The following is a 17,695-nucleotide window of genomic DNA, read 5'->3' on the forward strand; positions in this document are numbered from 1 at the left end:
TATTTCTTAGGGTACTCCTCTGTCGAACACTGCTCCTTGGAGACCCCGTTGCTATTTGTTGCTGTGACGCCATTAATTAGCCCCCCCAACCTACGACTCCCTCTGCGTATCTGTATTCCAAATCCAACTGCGATTCCCAGACAGCGATAGACATCTCGGTGCCGGCATTTGTCTTGACGGGCCAGGAGGAGTGTGAGGGGCAGCCATGATGGGGGGCATGACACATGTTGTCAGCAGGCTCATCTTTCTTGCCGCCCATTGCTGCCGCTGCTGCTGCTGCCACACAACTATTCGCTCCGCTAATTGGAAAATGTCACAATTTATTTTATTTTTATGTTTAATTGGATTCGGGCTCACAGAAAGTTTACCCCAGAGGTTGGGGTTTGCTGATGGGGGCTGCCCCGTCGCCTAGGTACGATGCATGATAATTTTCTTAATTTGCGCGCCTTGATGAGCAGGAAAGCAGCCAGAGAAGAGGAGCAGGGGATAGAGAAGAGACTGAAACAGAGACAGAGACATTGGCAAGTTGCTAGTGAGAAAGCGAAACTTTTTCCATTTTGCTGATGGCATGTGTACGTGTAAAAGTTTTGCCCACAGCTGCCATCAGAGAGGAGATGGGGGATGCCAACGACAGCGACAGGAACGACTCTTCAAAGGTGCAAATAAAGTAAATTATTAGATTCTTCTTCGGGCGCTGCTTCTTGTGGATTTCCGCTTCAATTACAGCCACTGCTCGCATAAATTTCACTTGACAAACTTTCTCCTCCGGATAGTTGGATGGCAGCCCCCTCACACACGCACCCCCACACACGCACTCACATTGGCAAATTAAGGACTTCCGCAGGGATGTGACATGTAATTGCTATTACCTGAACCACCAGCCAACTTTAATGAGTGTCTTGATGCTCTCTCTCCATACGGAAGGAGAAGGTGGTTCCATTTCGGAATCATTTGAGGACAAATGAGACATCCAGCGATCGCTGCATCAGTATTGGAAGATCGAAGCTTAAATATCTGCAAACAAAATCAGCAAATGCCAGAACCTTCTTGACTTAGAATCGTTTCGGTCTCCGTTGCTCCGTCAGCGATGTATCCATTTCGGGATCTGTGGAAGAAACCTCAAGCCTCCGTCTGGGATTGCCTAATGAGAGGTTTAAGTTATCGTTACACTCCCCCACACGGGCCCCAGTACATAACTTCATATGGCTTTGAAATCAAAGGCGGCTTTAGGTATAATTTCTCAGGCATATAAATAAATCACGTTGTCTGCCAGATAAGAAGCTTTATTGGCTTCATTATGGCATCAGCAGCAACAACGCGAGCAGCCGGAGCAGCCGGAGCAGCATCAGCATCAGAAGCAACTTCAGCGGCATTCCGGCCGGGCTTAATGAGATATATGTTGACTTACATGGCGTATGCGCCATGCCTTACGCCGCATAGGCGGCTTGTCCTTCCTTCATCTTACGTGTATCTCCTCCCCCGCCCCCCACCAGTTCACCAGTTCCACATCAGCATCGCCATCTCCATTCCACCCCCTGCATTGGGGGTGCGCATAATAAATTTTCATTTTAATGACTTAACGCATAAAAACAACGAAGAAGCTTCGGCTTACAGGTGTGTGGTTGTCGGATGTTGTTCTGGTTGCTGTTTTTACAGCCATTCGGAGAGCTGAGGAATGTTTTTGCTGCGTTCGGTACATATTTCTTTGCTTCATTTGTTACGCATTTCCCTGTCACAGTCCCCCGGCCGCCCGTATCTCTACAGGGCCCAAGAGGCGTCGCATAAATGTGTTCGCAAAACATTTTTATGATGACGTGCTAAAGGGAACCGCTGGGATCTGTGGGAACTGGTAACTGGGAGTTGGGGATCTCATCGACACCACATCGTGGGGTAGGCAACTTGCAGCGCACCTCAACCACGCCCTCGAGCAAAAAGTTAATTAGAAATTATGCTCGAGCTGTGCTCGGTGGAGCAGGCGGGCGGCGAGGACAAGTATGATGGCAGCACACAGAGACAGAGACGCAGCACACAACACCTTTGGGCTTTCGCAATGAGGCTTAAAAATCACACAAACAGAGAGAGAGAGAGAGGGAGAGAGATGGGAGTGAACTGTGTGACGCATGCTGAGACTCATAAACCTCGACGGCATAAGCATAAAGCTAATGAATGCCACTTTTGATGTGTGTGCGTAAAAGGAGCGTGACAAGGCTTAAAGAGCCAGGAGTCCATTGTCCACAGTACACAGTCCAAAGTGGGTCCTAGAGCAGTCCGAAGAGTGGCACTCTGTTTGATTCACGGATAGGCATTCACAAGCAGGAAGGATCTCCAGTTGAGATAGGAGCACGACGAAGATCCGGCGTCAGAAAGTTGAAAAACAAAACTAAATGACGCATTTCCCTCTCCAGCAGCAGGACATTCTGTTTGTGGGTGGGCTGTGGCGGTGGAGGTGGTAGAATGATATCCATTTTCGCAGTCAATTTTCTTTTATGTGTTTCTGTCGCACTCCCCCCACACCCCACACCACACACCACTCAGCCCCACTCCAGGCCACACGTGTGCGTTTGTGTTGTTTTTATAGGACTAAACATATTTTTCGCTTTTGGCTTTGCATACTTTGAGGCCAGCGTGTGTTTTTTTGGCGGTGCTGCCAGGGTTGTCGATTGACTCCGTTTTGGCTTTCTGCCTCTGCCTCGCATGCAGAACCGACCAAAGCCTGGCAGCCCTACCCATCTAGGTGAAGATGAGTGTGCATATGTGTGTGTGTGGCTGTGTGCGTGTATTTTTAATACATTTTCGGCAATAACAGTGAGACCATCAGGAGGAAGGGAGCAAAAAAAAAGACAAAAAATTACCATTCCCGCTTATCAACACACACACATCAGCATCAGCAGCGTTTTGCTCGATGGCACTTTGGGGAGCAACTATGCAGCGCGTTCCCTGTGACAGTGACTAATAAAAGTACACATACCATACCCATACCCCCTCCCATACAGACACAGAGTTCCTGGCATTCCCACAAAAGCAATATAATAGTCAAGCAGCGGCGCTCGTTTTCCCCCAGTCTCTCCTTTATCACTCGCTCTCTCTCTCTCTCTCTCTCTCTCTGTCGTAATATACAATATTTTCCGCTTTCTTTTTCCACAGTTTTCATTTGTTACTAAAATCATAAACAAATGTTGGTGCAGAGTTGCCAGCTATCTCGCCTTCTATATATGGCCCCAGGCACACACACACACACACACACACGCACACATAGCCATGCTCTGAGAACAAATAAACTGCTCATAAAGCAAAAAATTGCAAAAACCAAAAAAAAACAAGTAAGGAAAGGTAGTTCACGGGTCGAAGACTTACATACCCTTGAAGCTTGAAAGCCTCCGAATAAATATCTTAATATAATTATCCGATAAAAGGTGGCTCTCATTTTTGAGCAGAAGAGTCTGTTTTGGAGGATCTAATGATAAATATGTTACATATTTTATCTAATTAGATATGATTTCTTCTCTGGGTCGCAAAATTTGAGTGAAGTCATAATACTCTGCTCAAGGGTACTTATCAAAAGCAGCAGCAGTAGGAGGAGGAGAACAAAGCACAACGAAACGAAACGGGACGAAAAAAAGGCGTAAGAGCCAGTGACTACGACTGCTGGGTGGGTGGATGGTGGGGGCACAGACGGGTATAGCGACTTAATCTCCATCTAAACGCAATGGAGTCGTAATAACAACAGAAAACAAATAAAAAGCTCAAACATACAAGGCGTACGTACTCCTCACACAGATACGCACCCGCATAGCAGATAAATGATATCTACACACACACACACACACACACACATATACGGTTGTGTGTATCCATGTGCATATGGCCACATTCATAGTTTACGTTTTATTCCACTTCATTTTATCCGTTTTTCTCTGGTTCGTATGCTTTTTTCCATTTCCATGGTTCATCTTTGCCGGCAGGAAGCGTAGGAAAAATGGCAATTTTGTGTGCCCTTTTTTTCGCATTTTGTTCTTTTATTCCAAGTCGAATGTTGACTGGACTGACACTGACTCACCCACCCACTGACGGACAGAAGGACTTACTCACTCGCTGACGGTCTGACGGAGCAGGAGGCTCCTACGAGTGAGTTGCTGATTAGCCCACTCGGGTGCCATTGGCGTGCTTCATTTGATCCTTGGCCACAGCTCCATTGCCGCTGCCGCTGCCGCTGCCACTTCCAGCTTCAGCTCCTGCCAGAGTCCTTGGCCCTGTCCATGTTGTAACATTGTACACACATGTGTCCGTATCCGTGTCTCTGTTCCTGTCCCTGTCCGCTTATGTCCGTTTTGTTCGTGTCCGTGTGTGTGCTTAGGTGTAGTTTCTTTTGCCATTCGCTCATCTTGTCCTCTCCATTCTCACTGGCCACAAATATGAGCGTGTTGGGGACAACGACAAAAAATACAAAACAACAAAACGAAGCCCAATATGTTGGGTGCCCTACACTAGGAGCTTATGCATTTTACGAACATTAGAACACATAATTTAAGTTTGGTTTAAAGAGCGTATACTTAACAAAGACCTTTTATATACGGATGTATCATCCGAATCGGATGTATCATATTTCGTATTTAGCCAGTAGCCATTGCATCCCCCACTGCATCTCCATCCATCCAAGTAGCGTCTTTCGAGGGCTTCATTGCCGAGTAGATTAATTTCTATCCGCTGTCGCCTGCTTACATGTTGCCTTTTACTGTTGTACATTATTGTGTTGTTGGTTGTCTCGCCTCATTTGTGTTCTTCTTCGCTCGTATTCGCTGTCTTTGCTCCTCCCTCCCTCCTTCGGTTCGTTGTTGCGCTCTTTTTGTGGTCATTTCCCGCTCCGCTTTAGTCGCCAAGAAATGGAGAAATTCCCCACCAAATTGCTGGCAAAGGAACAATGAGTTTGCTAGGGTATTGAGTGCTTCGACTACTACATCCACCCACTCGAGAATGTCCCCCCTAATTTGGCCATTACCCAGGTTGATGAGATCGTAAAGTGTATTTGTATTTGTGTTTGTGCTTGGGTGCTTGGGTCTGTGTGTTGTGCTACGGATGGATGGTTGAGTGCCAGGGCCAAAGTAGGGACAATTTTCAGGTCATTTAATTCAAAAGTCATATGTTGTCGTAATTGAAACCCGCAGGGAGCGACACGCCACGAAGCTCGAATGTCCATTGAGTTGCATAATTTGATTAAAATATTACGACATATTTATGCTTGGGCTCCCTTTCGTTTCGTTTCGTTTCATTTCGTTTGGGAATATCCAATATTTCATTCGATCCACTCAAAATATTCCTTCCTGTGGTTGACCTCACCACAACGAGGAGCAGTGGCACGGCCACAGGCAGGGGCAGGGGCAGTGAGAACATTTGCTGACTTGGGTAAAAGTCGTTGGGGAAATTACAGCCCGAAAAAAAGTAGTTTTGTGTAAATTTACATTTTATATTAAAGTGGGAAAAGGCGAGCCGAGGCCGCAGCTGCTGGAGTCCCCTTTCTTCTTCCAGACTAAATGAGTTTTTAAGCGTTTTACGTCACATGTGTGTGTGTGTGTGTGTGTGTGTGTGTGTGTGTGTGTGTGTGTGTGTGTGAGGAAGAAACCACAAAAATCAAGGCAAAGGCAGAGCCAACATGTGGCCATGGCTGGAGCATACTATTCTGGGAGTTGGGGTGGGTCTCCCTTTGCCACTAGACCGCTGGGGTCTGCGGCTCTAATTTCTTCATTCATCCATGGCCCAGGAAGAGTGCGATCGAAGGGTTAAGAATCTGCCCTCTCTGATATTGATGTGGCTGCAACTAATTAGTGGCCGCTGCTGCACCAGCTGCACCTGCTGTCCCGCATTGGAGTGGTCGGGTTCGGCTTCGGGTTCGGTTCAGGCCATTATTAATGCTGTTGCTGCTGCCATTTTGGCTGTCTCTGCCGCTTTGCCACGTCATTGGATATGTCGCTGGCTGGCTGCCCCTTCATCTTCTCCTTGTGTGTCATCTGTTTGCAGTTTCAGTTTTTTTTTTTTCCTGCCACAAGCCAAACACGGTGATAAAGTTAAGAGCCAGCCAGATGAGTGAGTGTGTTGTATGTGTGTGGTGTGTGTGTGTGTGTGTGTGTGGAATGACGGGCCACATGCGACAAAGCACACGATTAAATTACAAAATGTCAATAACGATAACGAAATGAAATTGATTGAAACGAGCGGCGACCACACAATGGATCCGCGTCCTGGCCCACGGACATGGACATGCTCGCCGGACATTCCCTGTCGCCTGATAAATGATGCCATGTGTTTGTGTGTGTGTGCGTGTGTGTGTGCGAGTGCGAGTGAGTGTGGGTAAGTGTGTTTGAGTGGATGACACCTTGCAGATACTCGTACACATAGATCGTAGCCATCGCACAATGGCATGTCAATTAAAATGCATGATGTTGAAATCATTCGCAATTAATTCATAATTAAAGCGCGACACATTATCAAAGGTAAGCATGGGGGATCTGCTGGTATCTGCCGGTATCTGCCGGGGAGGCATTTACATAAATTGCGAATGAATATTTATGAGGGGACGCCCAAAGAGGCAGCCATCGTAAACTCTGTGGCTCTGTTTGGGGGGGTGTCCAATGTGTCCAATGCGTAAACGAAATGTTCATTAAACAAAGTGATGCAGAGGACAGTGGGACAGGGACTGGGACAGGGACTGGGGCGTGGCCCTGCTGGGAATGACGTGTCACGCTGCCATCTCTGGCACACACCTCAAGTTGTGGCAAGTGGCATTCAAGCACTCTCGCTTGTTTGCATTTTCCTGGCCGCAAAATGGTGCAGTATTTTTTGGGCCCAAAACTTTTGTGCGACTGTTTCCCTCTGGCGGAGAGTAGTGCATCGGTTTTGGGGACGGGGGGTGTGGCAACAATGAAATGCACTTAAAAGCATTTAGTTGTGCAACATTGAAATGTGGTTGGGGTTGGGGTTGTGGTGTAGGGTTGTGGGGAGTGGGGAGTGGAGTGGAGTGCCAATGAGGGAAACTCTTCTTCGACCACCAGCAGCCCTTTGAAATTAATGTGCGTGCATAAACAAGCAGCGGAATGATGGGATGGACCGAAGGAATGAGGGGGTGGGGCTCAACTTGTCCCGTTGCATAACCGAGGTCCTGTCTCTGTATCTGCCTGCCCCTAGGACGGCCCGCTCCTAAATTAGCGTCATAAAGTATGCAACAAGCTTCTGCAAGCGCTTTTAATTTGTCCTCTCGCACTCCTATCAAATATTCATTTTCCGGGGGTTCTTTTGAGAGCGCAGCTGGCAGGGCGGTGCGGGGCATATCAGAGTTCAAGGCGACACAGGAACTCGCTACCCTCCTCCAGCCTCTACCCTCGTGCGCCTCTTCCTTTGAGGGAAAAAGTTTCGGCTAATTTGCGTGCGGCAACTAAAACATTTTCCTTGTAGGCGGTTGGCTGGTGTAGCTGTGGTGGGGTGCCGGAGTGGGTGGTTGGTGGATGGTGGATGGGGCCTCAGTTAACGCTTTGTTTCAAACTAAATTTCCATTCAACTGTCATTTGCGTGGCAAGTGCCCGGCTTCCCACTCTGTCCCCGGGAGCCACACTGACTTTAATTTCAGACCCATTTGAATTTTAATTTTGCTGCTTCTGCTGCTGCTGCTGCTGCTGCTGCTGGCTTGGCTGCTGTCATGAGAAAATTGACTGACAAGTAATTAAAAGCGCGATATGAAATCTCCGAGCTGTGATAAGTCAAGTCAGACAGGAGCAAGGTCCTGCCACAGCTACAGGCCCCTCTTGGCGTCCCATCGTGGCAGAGTCCGGGGTCTATGGCTCATCATTTCGATGGCTTTGATTGGGTCATAAAATTAAATAAACGGCTGACTAAATTCACTATCAAATTGAATTCGGCAATTTGTCTCTGAACTGCAGCTCCTTTTATTATGCAAAGGATCCGGGGTCCGGGATCCGCAGTGAGGTTGGGGGCATGCGGCTTGGGCTGAGCAAACTGTTTATGTTGCCCCATAAAAGAGGCGGACTGCGGTTCTCCTCCACGAACGATTCCGCCTTCGCCTTCTGCCTCAACTCCGGCTGCGGAAATCTCATTTTGTTTGTAAATCAGCAATTTGCAGCCGGGCACAGGACGATGTCGTTGTCGCCTTGCCTCGGCAGGACTCCCACACTCTACACACACACACACACACACACACACATTTTTAAACGCTCAATAAGATTGGAAAATTGATGGCGGTATTGCTCATTGGTTGGGTAACGCGGCGGCAGGCACAGGCTACCCGTTCGCTTATCTCCGACGACCCACACTCTTTGCCACGGCGGTGGAGGGATCCCTGCCATTGCCACTGCCACTGCCACCACCACTTGGTAAGTAAGTAAATCCCTCATTTTCAGGGAAAATAAAAATTGCCCCAGCAGCAGCGTAACGCAAAATAAACACATTTAAGTTGCAAATTGAATTTTGCATAATCCCAAGCGCCGTAGAGATGCCACTTGGGCTGGCTGTCTCTGCTGCCGCTTTCCGCTTGCCGCTCGTCCTCTCTGTGCCACAGTCCGTCTTCGTCCTGCTGCCTGTCTGTCCGTCGTTCCTCTTGTATTCAGTTTCTTTTTTTTTTTTTGGTGGCACACTTCACATCCCGGGCAGCAATGGCAGCAGGCAGCGCATGAGACGGAATTTCTGATTAGTTGCCATGGATTCCCCTTCATCTTCAGCGACCATCCGCCATCTCCCAAGCCCCATCCTTGCGCCCATCATCCCTCGCACTTGTTTACTCTGCTTTGACTTTGGAGGAATTCTATTTATTTTCAAAATTTCTTTTGGGACCCCCACACACGACACTTGTGCCGTCTCGTTTCGTCTCGTGTCGTCTCGTCTCCCCACATGCATGCCACATGCCACATACGCACTGTGAACGAACGCCTCTGAGGCGCGTGATCCTGGCGGATTTACAAAGTAGCCGCGTAATTGAATTTACTTTATACTTTGCCTGATTAGAAAAACGTTGATTGGATTTCAGGGCCAGCTCCCTATTCTGCTCCGCACCCGCCGCCATATGGGCGGATCCATCCGCCTCCAGAGTCCGTCTAGCCAAAGTCAATTAGCCAGAGCAGACACGTGGCTAATGGCTAATAGCTGAGAGGGGCTTAAAGTTTGCTTCTTTGATAGTTCGAAAATCGTTTCTGACGGTTGGACAATCAATAGAAAATCGATTAGCAGGAGATGGTTCAAAGCAGGCCAAACGGATCCCCAAACACAAGTGCTGATAATCCATATCCGTAATCGAGCCTTGTCTGAACATCTATGAAGTCAATAATTAATAGTGAGAATTTGATCAGCGGGAGACGGTGACCCGAAATGGTCCCATCAGAACAACGGGTGTAGGTTCCACCTGCTGCACCAGTAACCTGCAGCAACCACAAAGTGATTTAATTTATGGAAATTACGAATTGTTATCAGAAATTTGCGGTTATCAGAGGAGCCACAAGCCACAGTCAAATTAAAAATCAAAATGCCTTTGGCTAAAAATGCAGCTAAAAATTATTATTCCAATATGCACGTGGGCTGTGTTTTGTGTATCTTTTGTGGGAACGAGTATGAGTGCGAGTGCGAGTATCTGTATCTGTGTATCGGTGTGTATCGGTCTGCATTGTTTGCTGTTGGCGTGGGCTGTTTGTTTGTTTGTTTGTTTGCGGGATGCTCCTGTCCTGTTTCCATTATTACGACACTGACAGCAGCGAATATTGTGAATGATAACAGAGTGCCCACCCACACACACACACACACACACAAACACACACCACTTCAGTGGAAGGACTCTGCTGCGCTGCTGCACTGCGAATGCATAATTAAACTAACAAACATGGCCATCAATTTACCCTTTGCTGCTGCTGCTGCTGCTGCTGCTGCTGTTGTTGTCTCTGTTTCTGTTTCTGATGAGCACTTGACAAACGCTAATGAAAGCGACGGAGGCAGGCGACAGGTGACTGGAGGGAGATGGATGCCTGTTTGTGTTTTTGTGGCATTTTAATTAATAAATGTGCATCTAGTTTACCGGCTGGGCCAACACCACAGACCACCACCGCTCTCGTGCTCCTCGTGGCTGCCATTGCGGCCGCATTGAGCGACCGACAGACAAACTTCTGCCACATTAGCTGCAATTCAACTTTATCAATAGGCTTCTAATTAACTCTAACACATGGGGCAAACTTTTGGACAGAGTTTCCATGTAGTTTCCATGGCCTCCTTGCTACTCTGCAGCGCCCGGAGGCATGCAGCAATACAGCAACACAACAACACAACAGAACTCGTACACAGTTGCCACTCCACTTTTTCGATGAGTTTGCTGATCTCTGCGTTTCGTTCTCATGTTTCATGTTTAATCAATTCAGAAGGAACCACTCATCGCAACAGCAAAGTTATGTGTTGCCCTTCTGGCTCATCGATGCGTCACGTACTTTAGGTGCCTGCCCCTGCCCTGACCGCTGACCCCTGACCACCGACCGACAGAAGCTTCCTCTAGGGGCGTCCGAGTGCGTTGGCGGCGTAATTATTTCAGCATTAAGCTCTCGCCTCTGGTCCGAAACTTTTTTCCAGCGCAAACAGCAAACAGAAAGAAAACTTTGCCATCATATTTTCTAGCTGCCGCATAGCATCGCATCCTCTGTGCCTGCTGCCTTTCGGATTCCGCTGTCCGCTCTCCGATCTCGGAGACTGCTGGAGACTGGGCAGCGTAAGCAGGGATAAGTGCTTCTCACTGGACGCTGGACTCATTGTGCGCGGCGGCGGCGGCGGCGGCGGCGGCATTCATTAGAACTGACTGAGCGAATAATAAACAAGAAGCAATACAAGAAATTTGCCTTTCCCTCGTGGGTGGGCTTTTGGTTTTTTGTTCCGTTTGGGAAGGAACTGTTTAAAAGCATTTCCATGCTTAAAACAAAGGGAGCATTCAATAGGATTTTCCTTTATGGGGCTCGCTGCCCAAATGCGGCTTAGGCGGCTGCCTCTCCTTCCCCGCAGGATCCAGCAGGTCTCTCGGCCAGGACATACACATTTAGTACTCTCACATTATTTACATGCTCTCTCTGGCCGTATTTACTCTCCTCCTCCTCTGCTCCTTCTTCTCAGGGAAATTCTAAACCTATTATGAGGGATGGGGGCTGCCTTTGCCTTTGCCTTTGCTGTTGCCGTTGCCTGCCTCAAAACGAAAGAGCTTTTAAAATATTCATAGAATTGCTTTAATAACGGTAAATGAGCAACCCCAAAATGTCAAGTGAGGGAGAGCAGAGGATGTCATTCAGTTTGATATCAAATTGTCTCTCCATCGATGGGATGGCTGGCATATGGCATGATGCCATGAAGGACTGATGCATGGAGCAGGGCGGGGCAGGGCGGGGCAGGGACTGCAAGGGGAGTAGGCCACAGGTTATGCGGCAAAAAGCAATTTTTATTTACCAGAGGGCTCTGTCTCTCCATCTCTGGCTTTGGCTCCGTTGACTGATTGGACCAGACGGCGCCGGAGCGCAAATACCGTCCGAAGACAACGACAAACGACAAACGAGGCGGCGTCCATCTCAAGATGTCTCCCAAAACCCATCCGGAGCACAGCACAGCACCCATCACATCACACAGTTTCCATCATCAAACGAGGCCGAGTTGGTATGCAAATCAGGGACGATGACGATGACGCCGACGACGACGACGACGACGACGACGACGACGGACCGCACAGCGACAGTCAGTCGGGCAGGAAGTTGATTAAATGACAAAATAAATAGAAAGTGAAGGATAATGTCAACATTCTAAGTGGTTTTCTTTTAAAAAGCTTAACTGACAATGAACCGCAGGGCAGCGGTCGTCCGCCCACCGTCCCACCGTCCCAGCGACCGTCGACCGCCGACAGCGACGGCCACCGTGGCATCAAGTTGAATAAATTATTTTTGTGACTGGAGGCCAGGGCAGGAGACTGAAGCCTGAAGTGGCCTGGCGGAGTGGAGAGGCAAAAGGACACGGGGACATCCTTGACTGCTGCTGCGGCAGCGGAGATGACAGGAAATTGACTTTGATAGTGCATGAAATTTGATGATAATTTAACATTTTTCAATTTGGGTTTTATGTGGGGGCTACAACAACAACAACTCCCTGAAGACCAGACCCATATGAAGGAGGCCAGGCCAAGATTCTGGGTGAGTCAGTGGCCCGAGTTGGGTCCTCAACGTCGCGTCGCGATGGCAGCTAATGAGAGCTGCCCTTATTAAATTGAGCGTGCGGAAATGTTAGGCAATGGCCCCGAGTTCCTTATCTGACAGCAGCAAATTGTTTTACCCGCTGACAAATGCCCGGCTCCCAGCTCCCGGCTCGCAGCATCCAGCTCCAGCCAGTTTTTGCGCCGCCAATTTAATTGAAAGAAGTCCCGCTGGGAGCCTCTTTGGCGCTGTTCCTAATTGGTTTTCTCGGATGCAGCACAAGCAGCAGCAGTGGCACTTTGATACACTGTCCACTCCACGAGGACAAATGGTGGCGACACGTATGCATCATTAAGTCCCTGGCCAGCAGCCAAGTCTGCCCTCAGATGCTGCCCGTGGCTACTGGCGATGGCTGCGTGATTCACGATTCACCGAAATGCTCACAAGCAGAACGTAGGTACGAGAAAATACAATATAAAAATATTAACATACATATGTATGTAGCTTTACGTACATATGTACATACATACATATGTATTAACTATTAATATTTTAATATTATATTATTTTAATAAATTCCCATTTTGATATTTAATATTAAAATCATCCAGTAAAATATTCTAAAATGTATGTACGTGCCTACATACTTAACCAACTTTTTTACAGGTCGCTGAATACCCTAATGACACTAATGAAGTCATGTGTCAAATATATAATGTATTTTGATATATGTCCGATCATTATTATCGAATATACTATATTAAAAGAAATAAGCCTATAAATGTTATACGAAATAAGAGTTTTCTAATGTTGGGGAGCAAGCGTCTTCCAAAATTAACACAGCACTTATAAGGTGAAGGGTATTTTTCGACGTGTTCATGCAGGCACAGCTAGAATGCTTGAGAATACGTGTGCACACATGCAGTGGTCGGCTGCCGCTGTATGCATACAAAAGAGCGGCTAGATCTAGAGCGCTCTCTCTGGCTTTTGCACAACATTGCAAGAGAGACAGCTCGAAGAATTTGAGTGCCAAAATTTCGTATGGCGTGACGCATCTTTTTGCTATATTGTTTTTGCTACGAGCTTATCTGACCCCAAGCCACCCCGTCGGCCGATAAGCCACAATCTGAGGAGCAATGTTCTTGCGCTCTGGGATCTATTTGCAGTGTGAATTTTTACCTCGGACAGCCCACAAGATGAGGCTGCTGACGAGCTGCGTATTGCTGATAATTCTTTCAAGCGGAATCCACGCTGCCACTGATGGGCAATGCGATGCCTACGATCAGTTTAGTCCGCGCATATTGGTGACCTCCGACTCTACTCATCAGATACCAACAGAGGAGCTGCCCATCGATCTGGTGCGTCGCTGGCTGAGGGAGCTGGACCTGATCCAACTGCGGAGCCAAGTTCTGCAGGCCAAGCACATGCGGTCCATGAAGGGAACGGTTCTGTTCGAGCTGCGCACCGCCCTGCAGGCCCTGAACGTGGTCGACACATGGAAGAGGGCATCACCACAAGACGGAGGAGTCCTCAGCGGACTGAGTGCCAATCAAACAAAAATCGATTTCTTCGATGACTTTCCCAAGACCGGAGAATTCGATTTTCGGTCAGCTTTATGTTGAATAAATAAAACCTTTTCTGAGATTAATATTACAATTGTGTGATGGGTGATGGCTGATGCCTGCTGCCTGCTTCCTTCTGGTTCGTTGTTAGACAGTTTTAAGAAGGAGTTGAAGCTGGCTTTGATGGTGGTGTGGGGGCTGTGGCTGTGGCTGTACTGATGCTTGTCAAACAAATTATAAGCCACCGACTCAACTCAAGTGCCTCAACGAAAGCGGTTTACCCACTTGTACTCATCCTTGGGCTCCATAACAGTCATTGTTGTTGGAGCTCAGTTTTGTTGTAAAGTTTGCTTGTGGGGGAGAATCGGGAATGAGAATGGGGTGCTTCCACTGCCAAAAGCGGCTTATGGCTAATCCGCATATGGCAAATGATATAATATACATGAGAGCATCTCTCCGAACCAAGCAATAGCGATAGAGAGCGAGTGGGATGGAGAGGTAGAGAGAGACAGAAAGAGAGAGAGAGAGAGAGAGCTCTGTGAGAGGGCGGGGCACTTTAATGGAACTTTGGATGCAAAACTAAACCTGACAAAGCAATTTCCACAGTGACACATTTTCCAGCCACACAGGCAGATACACCATCCCATCCACACAATCATTACACTCACACAGACAGAACCCACTCGAGTTTTTCGAGTGCAATTTATTTGCTACATGCTCGTAAATAAACACAAACACAAATACAAATACAAATACAAATATAAACATAAATAATAAAAACATATTAGTGCACATTTTAATTCGTTTTTATTAAAATGCGCGCAGTCTCCCGGAAGGGGAAATGGGAAAATGGAAAATGGGAAAATGGGAGCGTTGCTGTCTGTCTGTCTGTTTGGTTTGCGGCTTGGCAGGCTGGCTGTCCGTCTCGTTAGTGGGGCGTGGGCGGCAGCAGCAGCTGGATGGGAGCGGAAGGGGCACTGAAGTGCGGAAGACGCACTTACATCAGTGCACAATTTTTTTACATTAATGTGTAAAGTGCTCTGTGAAGAGCGAGACGGATAGGGAGTGGGAGGGACAGATATAGAGCGTGTGCCGTCGAGGGAAATTAAAATAAAAGGCAAACAGGCAAACAAACAGAACTACAGAAACTACAACTACATATATGTATATTTATACATACATATGTACATGTAGTTGCCTTGATATGTATGTACAGTATGGAACACAACCATAGGAAAACTGACACTCCTGACACTGGGTGAGATATTCCTTGGCAGTAACGTAGCAGCCGCCTTACAATTTTGAAACGCACTGTTTGGTCGCTCATCTGACTGACTGTTCGTCTATCGCAGCTGGAGAAATGCCATTTCTGAGTTTATGCTTTTCACTATTCACTTTTCCGAGGTCCATGTCCAAATTGCGATGCATAAAAAGGCGAAACAACATTGGTGGAAAGCCAAGTGATGCTGCGGTCTAAGGGGTTTTTATTACGTTGCTGCCAGGAGTGGAGGAGCATGTAAAATACTCGTGTCGCAGAAGGTGAGTCGAGTTGGTGGGGGATTACACTCGTTCAAACGAGGGCAGGCAATGATTGGGTTTTACTTTTTCCCCTTAGCCAGACTCACAATTAGCGCATCAAAGAGCGCCGCGCCGCGCCGCACCGCATCGATGAGGCAGGCAGCACAGTCGCTTTGGCAGGCAAGTGTAGCATGAAACGAGTGCGCGACATATTCATAAATTATGCTCCTTTCATTGCCAATTAGAAAGTCCTGCTAGCTAGCAGCGAGCGAGTCACGGCGCGGAGCGGAGCGGAGCGACGCCTCACGGCAACCCCAAATGAAGCCAATTAGTTGACGTAATGCTAACGACAATGATGATGGAGATGGGGCATGGGGCATGGGGCAGGGTGCAGGGTCCTTGAGCAGGTGCTGCTCTCCAGCAGGAGGAGCAGACACTTTTTGAACTGCCTGCAAATGGAAACATTTGAAGCCGCTCCATGGTGACGACCTGCCACTGAACCCTCTGCTGGTCGGTGGGCGATGGCTTCGAGTAGCTAATTAATACGCCCCGTTGCACCGCAGAGAGTGACACACACACACACACACACACAGAGGAGTAGTAGCCGCCAGGACCAGGACCAAAGCTGAGGCTGGGAAGCTGTCGGCTGTCGGCTGCCATCGCGAGCCCTGTAATGAGCGTTCAGAGTTAATTGGCGTGCAACGAAAGTAAAAAGTAAAAAGGTAAATGGGCAAAATGGGCAAAATGGCAGTTGCTGGAAACTTAACCAAATTTTATGCGTCTCAAAGACATTAATTAGGAGTAATTGGTGCGGCCTAATGAGCTTGTTTGTTGGATGGCTGCCCCATTGCCAATGGCTTCTGCTACGGCATCGGCTTCGAGTAGATTTATAACCCTTCAATGACCCACCGTCACCCACTTGGACTGAAACAGCAACAGCAACAGCTCAGCAGTTCCCAGTTCCCCTCCTTCACAGCTGGCAATCAACTCATATTTCATGGCATGCTCGGCTGTCATTAGGCGCGAAAGCTACGAATTGAAACGCGAAAAACAATCAAAACTTTTAATAAAAGAAAGCCAGAACACAGAAACAGAACCAGAACCAGAACCAAAACCTAAGGCACAAGCCCCCCAGTCCCGATACCAAACAAAATCGAACGAAATAGAGAACCTTCGACGCACAGAGTCGTAAATATTTTGAGGAGCTCGGGCCTGAGGACCCTATTCACGGTTCAGTCCCCATTCTCCACAATACGGGCATTGTTTTTTATGCGATTTCAATCAATGGCCCAGCAACAACTCGAAGAACAATTTTGATCAGGCAACGGGAACGAGGGAACGGGAGAACGGAGGAAGGAGAACGTTGCAACAATTCGAAGCGGCGCCGCCTCAAATGACGCGCGAAATGAAATGAAAATTTCCCTAGGCCCCATGCCCCCTCCTGCGACTAGAACTAAAGTGTAACACTTGAATGTTGTTTGTGTTTCGAATCCCCGGCTGGTTCTTTTTGTGCGATTTTCCATATTGAACTCTGACACGCAACATGCAAACGATACGAGAATATCGTGGGGGATATCGATGTTAGGATGGAGAGTGGAGGATGAAGGTTGAAGGATGGGGAATGGAGGATTGGGACTGGGACTGGGACTATGGAGGATAATGAAATATGCCAACTTTGATGATGTGTCATATCGCTCGATTGAAATGCTACCCGAAAACGAGCTGAAAGCAGCCGTTTGGAAGAGCAGACGAGGGAAAAGAAGAGAAAAGAGAAAAATTGAGGCACGAGCAGGAAACTCTACTTTGATTCATTAAAATATTTCGATAATGCGACTTATGTGTGGTAGGTGGCAGGTGGCAGGTGGGGCGGAGATTTATGCAACGCTCCTTTGACAGGAAAAACAGAGGGAACAGAGGGAACAGAGACAGGGACGGAGACATGGGACACGAACAGAGACCCGTAATTGAGTTCCCCTGACAACAAAGCGGTTTATACGCCATAAATTGACTTTTATGTTGCCAATTGCTGATTGCTGCTGCTCGCCCGGGAAGCCGTAGCCAGGGAACAGGCGGGGGGTTGGTAGCGTTGACAACGATACCCACGAATGCATATGCTTAGAATATTTGGAGCATCAATCAGACTGGGGAAGGAAGGGACAGCACAATCAGAGGGAGGCGGGAGAGAAAGCAGCTTACATCAGCAGCAGGCGACAAATATCGCAACTAACGAGAAGCTCGATGGAATCTGCAGTCAGCTGTGTGGCGTAAATAACCAAATATACTGAAAAAAACGTATAATATTTCGAATTGGAAACTTTATTGATTCGTCCGAATCGAGTCTGAGGGATGCGAATAGAAAAGGTTATTCTTGAATGCTAGAAACATTCACATCAAGGTTTTACATTTTACACTCATATCATATTT

Source organism: Drosophila obscura, unplaced genomic scaffold (genome assembly GCF_018151105.1).
Source record: "Drosophila obscura isolate BZ-5 IFL unplaced genomic scaffold, ASM1815110v1 contig_36, whole genome shotgun sequence".
NCBI lineage: Eukaryota > Metazoa > Arthropoda > Insecta > Diptera > Drosophilidae > Drosophila > Drosophila obscura.